Source organism: Trachypithecus francoisi, unplaced genomic scaffold (genome assembly GCF_009764315.1).
Source record: "Trachypithecus francoisi isolate TF-2019V2 unplaced genomic scaffold, Tfra_2.0 Lachesis_group10, whole genome shotgun sequence".
Taxonomy (NCBI): Eukaryota; Metazoa; Chordata; class Mammalia; order Primates; family Cercopithecidae; genus Trachypithecus; species Trachypithecus francoisi.
In genome coordinates, this window is record NW_022681455.1 from 26143108 (window position 1) to 26153969 (window position 10862).

Genomic DNA, 10862 nt, shown 5'->3' on the forward strand with positions numbered 1-10862 from the left:
TACCCTGAAAATAAAACTCCACATATATGAAACAACAAAGATGTACAAGGTTGTACATGCAGATTATTTGTAGTATAAAAAATTGGAAATAATGTTAAAGTCTATCCATAGGGAAATGTTGAGTAGTGTCTAGAACAAACTCACAGTAGAACACCTGGGAAGCCATGGAAATGAATGAGAATCATCTTCATGTGTTAGTACAGAAATCTCCATGATATATTTGAAGTTTTTATAAAAAAAAGTGAAAAAACTGTGTATTGAGTACTACTTTTTTTTTTTTGTAAAAAGGAGGAACAATTTAAACATGTTAATGATTTACAGGTTCAAGAAATAAAATTAAATCGAAAGGAAAATAAGCAAACTGACACTGAAAGCAAACTGAAATGAATGAAACAAATTGTATTTTGTATTGGCAACATGACTACACAGAGAACAGATTATTTCCAACGACTTTTGAATATAGTTCTCTGATGATACATTCTTTATGAGATGCCTTCTATTTCTGCCAGAAACTTAAAAAAAAAACTTTCAGGTTTTGTAAACCAATTCAAAGTATAGGAAAATACAGCACCTTCTATGTAATTCTGTGAGCTAGCGTTACCATGAAATCAAAACTAGATGAAGGAAACACAAGACAACCTGAAGCTAATCTCAATTACTAGAGTAGATGCAGAAGTACTAAACAGAATAATATGAAATTCAATTAAGTAGTTTATTAAGAAAAAATATATTGTAAAAGTACTTGGTTTATGCTTGCAATGCCAGTATAGTTAAGGTCTTAAATGTCATCTACATTAAACAAGGGTTATGGAGCATGCACGTGTGACAGATACTGCTTCTGGCCTAGGAAAATTAGGTAATGTTTCAAGGAGTTTATGTGTAATAAAATTGATAAATAAATAAACCACATGCTTTCAGAAAATCATAAATGTGAAAGAAAGCTGTGCTATAGCATATATATATATAATATATATATATATATATACAAAAGTTCATGAGAATTACTGGGTTGAGCATATGGTTCTGACTGGAGGGAGAAGAGGGTGAGAAATTTTCCCAAGGAGAAGAATATTTGAGTCAGATCTGGAAAAGGGTGTCACTAAGTTCCATGCAGAGAAAAGGGCAAGGTCCATTCAGGGAGATAGAAGAGAGTCATCAAAGGCACTAAGGTGTGGCCAGCCATGGCTTCTTTAAGTAATAAAGACTAATATGACTAGAGAACATGGACATACAGTGGGGAGATGTGACTGGATGGCAGCTTGAGGTCAGTTGACACAAACCTTTGTGTGGCATGCTAAGGATACTGGAACCTCTAATTTAAAAAGTAGACATCCAAGGCTTCTGAGTACAGGAGTGAATGGTCAGATGTGTGAGTAATCAAGAAACTGATGGCATCAGTGTGGATGGATTGTAATGGGGAACTGGTGAAGTATGAGGAAACACACCTGTCCAGTTTGCTTGAGACAGAAATTTGGGATTCTCTTAGGCAGTCATTTAATCTCTATAAGCAGTCACAGAGCCAGGGCTGTGCTGGAGCTGGCTCAAATGACTGCAATCTTACAAGGACCAATTATTAAAATTGCAGGAATTTTGCAAACTTGTTGTTAAACACCACCATTATTAAAAATTAAATTATATAAAATTACAATTAAATTAAATTTAGAAAGATGAAAATACAGTACATTTTAATATTTGCTCTCCATGCTCTTGAGGTTATTTATGTCAATTCTATTTGAATGGTAGAAATGCTATTTAATGGTATGCTATTGTGCATCTCTTCCCAACTCTGCATTCACTAATGTGTGAGTAGCTGGAAATTAGCCTGGTGGACATTCTCACACCATGGAAATCAACAAACACTATAAATTAGGACTTTATTGTTGATTGTCTAGACTTAAGAAAATCTTGGAGAAAATGTTAATAATGTAGATTAAACTTAAAAGTGTGACATATCTGTAGCTATTACATTCTGAATAGCCCAAATTATTATAGAAATATTACCCAAAACTATTTCAGTACCCAAAAACTATTATCTAATTCAGCAAGTAGTTGCTCATGCCATTGACATCTGAGCAAAGTTTTGACATACTTTCATTTTCCTTCATTTTTTTTGAAATATGAAATAAAAGCACATAACCAACATTTACGTCAGGACCGCACCCGTTAGTTAATGTGTGAGTGACTTCTCTGATCAAACAGATAGTAAACAAGCAGTTTGCAGTCTGATATTGTGACACTATTGTTGGCAATAAAATTCTAAAATTGATAACATTTTTACAAGAAATAGTAATTCCTCTGAAGTTATAGGTCTAAACTGAAAATCAAGAAAGCAGTTTAGCTTAAAGTTTATTTCTCAAATTATATACAGAAATGTTAGTGGAAGTTTTTACATTAACCTGCAAGTGGTACCATGGATTTTATTAACAAATATATGTATAGATACAGGTGTGTAAATGTTTTGTGCGTGTATATGTGTGTATTCACTTTTCTGTTAGAGCCAGTTGTTAAAAATGTACCAGCACATAACTATCTACAAACTATACATTTGAGAGAGGCCTCCAAATGAAATACATGTATGGAGGACAATGAGAGAGAAAGGAATACTTTAACATTTACTTGGTCTTTGGTCTGAAATTCACACATGTTTTCCAATGGGGATAAGGCCAGATCATGGCAAGAACACCTTTTCCCTTCACTAAAAAACACAGAGAAAAAGTAAAACTTGCTCAGACTTTGAGTTACAGACTTCCCTAAGGTGGAGGCCTTTTCTTAGGCTCCAGGTCTATTTCAGACTTACAGAATAATGAATCATCAAAGTAACAAAAACAGATGATCTGGCCTCTTTCTAGAAGGAACTAACCCATTACTCACAATACTCTGATATTGTGGCTGAAAGCTTCTGAGGGACCAAACCCATGTGGGTTTGGGCATCATCACGGCATTTATTAGCTTGTCTCTTTAGAGCTTCTTCCTTACATGAAAAATTGGTTCTACCATATTTCATCTGTAAAGTTCAGCCAACAGATCCTGATAGGCTTTGTGGAAAAAGTGCCGTTGCACAAGATTGCTTCAGAAGTCTTTAAAGATATACTTGGGAAGTAAATTCACATATTTGACTTAAAAGACAGAGAGGATCACTCATAGGCAGATTTTGCAATCCTAACAATAAATAGTATTAGCTGTTATCAGTCTAGTGAACTTAAATGTTTACTGCAGCTTCAGATAATAAATTAAACAAAAATGCATCATGTCTTATCTGTATTACCTGTCTTATCAAATTAACTGTATGATTCATAAATAGCATATAAATATGGAAACCATAGTTAAATCACAGCTCTTATTTTTAAAACTTAGTTGCTCTGAAAAAATCTTTAGTTTTGATGATCCTTCAGCAGCTTATTTTCAGGTGTAGTCCTCATGGAGTTCTTCTTCAAAGTGCAATGACATCCATGATTCCGGTATAACAACATTTATAAAGGTAATTAACTAAATAAGTCAATACTGATAAAATATTATATTCCTCACAATAGTTGCTAAAATGCATTAAAAATGCATTTAAAGTTTAAAATTCTTAATAAACTAAGGGTAATGGGATAAATTATAAAAATTGTTGAATGAATACATCCCAAAAGAAGGCGTAGCATCCTAAGTTCAGTAGTAAGATAGTTTTATTGCCATTAGAATCAGAAACCTCCAAAAAAAAAAAAAAAAAAACTCTTATCACCACCATATGCCTTGTTGTGGAATATTAGACAAGTTATTAAGCATAGAATTTAGCCATGTTCAACTCTAAGACAATATCATACTTTTGGATGACTTAATTGTAGTCCTAGTATAATAGCTAGCTTCTAAGGTGGCACCCCATTATTCCTGCCTCCTGCTATTCCAACCCTGTGTATCCCCTTCTCACCCTGTACCAGGCTGCACAACCAATGAAAAACAATATGGCAGGATTGATGGTATGCTACTTTAAAGATTAGGTTTTAATGCGTAATACAACTTCTTTTAGTCACAAAGTAGGAAACAGAGCCAACAAAGCCACTGACTGATTCATCAGGGATAGACTGACAATAAAAAGAATACTTTGTCACAGATCTTATTTTATAAGTTCACAGTATGCTAAAAAGTACCTTCCATTGTAATGACAGGGGCCTCTCAAAGCAGTTCATCAAGAATATCACCAACAGAGAAACTCATGATGTTTAGGGCTGCAGTGAGGATGCCAGTATCAAAGTGGATCTACTTTAGCACCTCCTACAGGTAGCAGAGCAATCAGCCCAGTGTATTCCTGCAGCAACATTGCCATTCTTCCGGGTTAGGGCATTCAGGGTAAAGGAGCAAAGTGCAATTGTTTTGACATTCTGACAACAACACAGTTCCTGAGAAAGAAGAATAAATATGTAGATCATGGTAGATCCATGGGGAAATCTTATTTTAGTGCCTCCATTTCCACAATGTAAGAGCTAGGCTTAAATGCTGGTTGGATTAGAAACAATGAAAGGAGGCATGTAAACTTGCAGCCTTTAGCTCAACTGTCTGGAGAATATGACTCTAGGATGTCAGTAAATCAGCCAACAAATAACACTACACCTCCAAAGCTGCACAAATTCTTCAAGTATCTTTTAGCCAGAAATATTCTTCCAAGAAACCTACTGTTATGGACTGAATGTTTGAGTCTCCCTCAAATTCATATGTTAAAATCCTAACCACCAATGGGATGAGATTAGGAAATGATTAGGTCATGAGGCTGGATTCCTCATGAATGAGATTAGTACCTTTATAAGAAGAGACATGAGAGCATGCTTTCTCTGTTCTTCACCACTGGAGGATACAACTCTCTGGAGTTGGAGAACACAGCTGTCCACATACCAGGAAATGTGCCCTCATCAGATACTGAGTCTGGCAGTATTTTGAACTTCTCAGCCTTCAGAATTGTGAGAAATACATTTCTGTTGTTTAAGCCATCCAGTCTATGGTATTCTGTTACAGCAGTCCAAATTGACTAAGATGCCTAGGATATATTGACATTTGGAAATCTACAGTATGGAATTTATAATTCCAAGCCAAAAGATTAAAAAAAGTGAATTCAAAAAACTCGAAATTTGCTAGAAGGGCATATGTGTATATTTGTTACTTATTTTACATGAAAAAATGCTTAGTAAAACAAGAATAACATTATTCGTAATACATGGGCCAAATATACCTTAACCTAAACCCCAGTGTCTTGTTTTATGGTGAAATATCAGTACTATATCTATGACAGTCAGGAACACAAAAGGTCTCAGATTGGTGTTACTGAACAGAGGCAAACACAACATCTCTCTGGAGAAACAATCTCTCAATCCATGGCAGGGTTAGCTGAGGTGAAACATTAAATATGAACTCACAATCTGAAATTACACAACACACCTGAAACAATCACGTATGGGCAAGAGTCAGGAGAACACAAAAAGATTGGACATTCTTCTCCAGATCTTCAGATAATAAAAATCATAAGAAATTACAGAAACTAAGAAAGTAGATATATAAAACACTAATAAACTATTTATAAATACTATAAAGAAAAGGGAAAAAGTGGGAGGAGTGAAGCAATGGCTGCCCCTCCTCACCTGTGGGTGTATCTCATCAGGTGGGATGAGAGATAGAAAAGAAATAAGACACAGAGACAAAGTATAGAAAAAGAACAGTGGGCTCAGAAGACAGGTGCTCAGCATACAGAGGACCTGCACCGGCACCAGTCTCTGAGTTCCCTCAGTATTTATTGATTGCTGTTTTCACTGTCTCAGCAAGAAGAATGCGGTAGGAGAGCAGGGTGATAGTGGGGAGAAGATCAGCAAGAAAACATGTGAGGAAAGGAATCTGTGTCACAAATAAGTTCAAGGGAAGGCACTATGCCTGGATGTGCACGTAGGCCAGATTTATGCTTCTCTCTACCCAAACATCTCAGTGGAGTAAAGAATAACAAAGCAGCATTGCTGCCAACATGTCTCACCTCCTGCCACAGGGCGGTTTTTCTCCTGTCTCAGAATTGAACAAATGTACAATTGGGTTTTATACCGAGACATTCCATTCCCAGGGGTAGGCAGGAGATAGAAGCCTTCCTCTTGTCTCAGTTGCAAGAGACCTTCCTCTTTTACTAATCCTCCTCAGCACAGACTATTCATGGTTGTTGGGCTTGGGGACGGTCAGGTCTTTCCCATCCCATGAGGCCGTATTTCAGACTGTCACACGGGGAGAAACCTTGGACAATACCCGGCTTTCCAGGCAGAGGTCCCTGCGGCTTTCTGCAGTGCATTGTGCATTTATCGAGAATGGAGAACAGTGATGACTTTTACCAAGCATACTGCCTGTAAACATTTTGTTAACAAGGCACATCCTGCACAGCCCTAGATCCCTTAAACTTTGATTCCATACTTGTGAGCTCAAGGTTGGGGCAAAGTTACAGATTAACAGCATCTCAGGGCAAAGCAATTGTTCAGGGCACAGGTCAAAATGGATGGAGTTCCTTATGTCTTCCTTTTCTACATAGACACAATAACAGTCTGATCTTTCTTTTCCCTACAAGGAGACAAATAAAACCTAAAAAAAGAAGTCATTGAAAATAAAACTCAATACAAGTGAGTTTAATACCAAATTAGACACTACTTACTTCTTGAACTGTATACAGGTAATGGCTTAAACAAATAGATTTTTATTTTTCCCAATTTATAGGCAGTTCAGAACGGGTATACCAGTTCAATAAAGTCTGAGGGACCCAAGTTTTTTTATTTTTCTACTCGACCCCATGGTAGAGTATATTATTGTTCGCAGATACTTGCTGCCTTCCTCATACTTCTTGGCTGCATTAATGTCTATCTAGATCATGTGACTTACTTTGATCAATTCAATTTAATTACAAATAACATGTTTCCAGCCATAAGTTTTTACACATATTCTCTCTTTTCTGTGCCATGAGACTGGCTGCAATGTTTCAAATGGAAGCTGTCCATAAGCCTGGTCTCAATAGGAAGATGATGTGGATCACAGCTGCTGCTAGTCTGTGCTAGACATGTATCTTGAAGCAGGAAATAAAATTACATTGTATGCCACTAATTAAGGCTTCATCTCTTACCACAGCATACCTTCTCCTTTTCTAACCAATACAGAAATTAGTGCAAGGCATAGCATAGGGTGTTGCCATAAATTAAAAACAAAATAAGACAAAGCACCGCCTTTTTTGGGGCATTAGCTTCAGGGATGGGATAGGAGCAGAAAAGAAGCTGTTATTAGAGTTTAGAAGGGCAGTAGTACTTAATTTGCACAGGTGAAACATTTAGAAAACTTTAGAAACTAATTTATAGGTAATTTCCCTATTGAGCTTACTATTTTTGGTGAAATTCTTGGCATAATTAATATAAATTGTGTGATTTACTATTGACTATATTTAACAAAGTATAATAAGACAAGACATAATCTCACAAGAAATTAGCTGATTTGAAAATCAGAATGAAGGAAATTGAGAGAAACTAAAATCTAGACTTACTGAGTTGAAAGACACTATTTCTCAACTCCCAACAGTTAAAGATAAAACTGACAAATGATTGAAGTAAGAAAGTCATTTTAAAGCTTGGCCTTGTGCAAGCATCAAACCAAGGTGGTAACCATTCATAAAAATAACGAAGCAAAGGTGATGGCTTTTCTATTGAAGCCTAGTAGGCTCAAAGTAACCCATGTCAGAGAGAGAGAGAGGGAGGGAGGGAGGGAGGGAGAGAGAGAGAGAGAGAGAGAGAGAGAGAGAAAGGAGGGAGGGAGAAGCCCTTATATAGGAAACTGGTTATGATTTTGAGTGACATAATACCGCAGGACTACCAACCTGGATAAAGGAGGCTATGACTCATCAAGGGTTATGTCACTTGTGTGTGTGGGGAGTGTTCTCTTTAAAAAAAATTTTTTTTGTCAGCAATGAGCTAGGCATTCTGCCCAGTCTGCAAGGACTATTCAAATATGGTCAAAGGAGATATTGGAAAAGGAAGGACTGACCAGAGCGTGGAGCCAAGACCTGTGAAAAATAATATCCTGGGGGAATTACTCATGGTGTGCAGAGCCACAGATTTATTAGCGACTATCTCATGTGGGGAGATAGGAGGAAAACTGAAATAGCTACCCACATGATCTCAGATTTCTTTGAACTACAAACTACTGTGCAATTCTGTCTGCAATTATGTTTTCTGTGTCCTAGCATGACACATTGGGTGTGCATGGGTGTGTAGACACACACCTTGTCTCATTAGTTCATGAGTTTCTGGAGCAAGACAAGTCATATTCAACCTGATGAGAGAATATCATAAAATTGTCAGCATCAGCCCTGAAGCTATAATTAAATGAGACTTTGAATTGACTTTTCATAGGAAAGGAGTAAGTATATTTTGTGTGCGGAAAGGATAGTTAACTAACTAACTAATTTTGAACTGAAGCTTGAACAGTGATAGCTTATATTACTGTTCAAAAATTTTCCCTGGTCCTCCCCTGGAAATAATTATATTTCTCTATCTTGGTTCTGTTGGGCTTGGCCATCTGACTTGCTTTGCCCCATTAAATTTGAGTGGAAGTGACACCTAGGCAAAACCTGTAAGAGCGAACACTTGGCTCACCATAATTTCTCTTTTACTTCTGCCATGAGACCATCCGTGTTCCAAATAAAGCCTGATTTGTCAAACTGGGCCCTGAAGTGAGGAAAACATGGTGAGAAGCCATAGCCAAGACACAATGGTCATGAATTGTGAACAGCACATAAAACTTTGTTATTAGAGGCAACTGAGATTTTTGGGTCATTTGTTATCCCAGTGTAACTTAGCTTATCCTGACTGATACAGCCATCATCAGTTTATTGGCTTTCATCTTGCTCTTGACTCATGAGCCATCAGGTACTTGCCACACCTCGAGACCTGACATCCACTGTTAAGGCAGAAGGAAAAAGAAAAAAGAAAAAGAGATGGGACACAGGCCTACTTCTTTTTATGCATCAATGGCCAGAAATGTGTAGGTCCCATTTGTTTCAACGAAGCCATAGAAATGAAGTTTTTGTTTCTATATTCCTTATAGTAGATATAAGCTAGGGCACAGAAACTTGGAAATGTAGTTTGGCTTAGCCAATTAATAGTGCCCGCCACAGAAACTCACCTACTGCTTCTTCTCCCCACAGAGTATGTGCTGTATATTTGCTATAATATAATCATGCAATGCTTAACCATGGGTATACGTTCTGAGAAATGTGCTGTGCAGCACTTTTGTTGTTGTGTGGATACCATAGAGCGCACTTACACAAACTTAGATGGTAGAGCTTGCTATACACCTAGGTTACATGGTCTAGCCTATTGCTCCTGGGCTACAAGCCTGTACCACATGTTACTGTACTGAATATTGTAGGCAATTGAAACAGTGATATTTGAGAATCTGAACATATCTAAACATAGAAAAGGTATAGTAAAAAGATAAAAAATGGTACGTCTAGGACACTTTTCATAAATGGGGCTTGTGGGACTGGAAGTTACTCCGGGTGAGTCAGTGAGTGAATGTGAAGGCCGAGGACATGCCTGTACACTGCTGTAGACTTTGTAAACACTGTGTACTTAAGCTATACTAAATTTATAAAAAAATTTATTTCTTCGATAATAAATTCTAGCTTACTATTTCATTTTGACTTTATAAACTTTTAAATGCTTTTGAACTTTTTGACTCTTGTAATAACAGCTTAAAACACAAACATATTGTACTGCTGTACAAAAATATTTTCTTTGTACCCTTATTCTATAAGCTTTGATCTATTTTTAATTTTTAAAAATTAAAAAATATTTCTTAAAACTAAGACACAAATATGCAAGTTAGCCTAGATTGACACAAAATCAAGACCATATTAGAGGCTTCTTGGAAAATCTATTTTCAAGTGTTTTATTTTTCTAACAACATTGGTAAAACATTTGCAATCATCTTGGGGAGTTGGGCATCACTGACAGGAGGAACTGCAAGTGCAGAGGCCTTGAACTTCATGGAGAAGGCAGAACTGGATGGAATTTAGTGAGGGAAGAATAGCAGGGCAGAGGTCAGTGGTTGCTGTGTCCGAGGTGATGTAAGGCATTGGAGCACCTTCAGGAAGGCCAATTTGCTCTCTTTTGTCCTAGATTCTCTGGGAAGGCTTTGGAAGTCTCTTATACCAGTAAGTAACATGAGCATATGTATATTTCCAACATTCTGCCTGCTATGCGGGATGGATTAAAAGAGAGAGAATGGAAACAGTGGGGCCAGGTAAGTAATCATTTTATTTACCTTGGTGATAGATGATTGTGACAGGAATGGAGGAAATAAAAAATAATGGAAAGAGATGAAGGTGGAACTGATAGAACATACTGTTGGAATGAATGTTGATGGAAAGTATAGAATGAAGGCTGACTTTTTTTTGGCAAGATTAACAGGGAAATGGTGATGCCATTAACCAAGATGAGGAATCCTGGGCTAGGAGTAGGGTTGGAGGGAGATTCAGCTCTGCTTGCCATCATAAGACTGTGATACCTAATGGGTACTCAATGAGAGATGGATGAAGTTGAAGTCGAAGCCCAGAGAAGAGGTCAGAATCAGGTGTGAAAAGAAAGGGGACTGGCTGGGATCTCCTTGGGAGTGAGTTTAGATAGGGAGGAAATTCAAGGACAGAATCTTGGGCACATCAACAGTAGAAACCAGAGAAAAGGTAAGGATTCAGCAAAACTTATTGAGAAGGAACAACAAATGAGACATGAGGAAAATCAGAGCTGATGGAATCAAATGAAACAAGGCATCAAGAAGGAATAAGTGATGGAATCTGTCAAGCACTGACAGATGAGGCCTGGGAT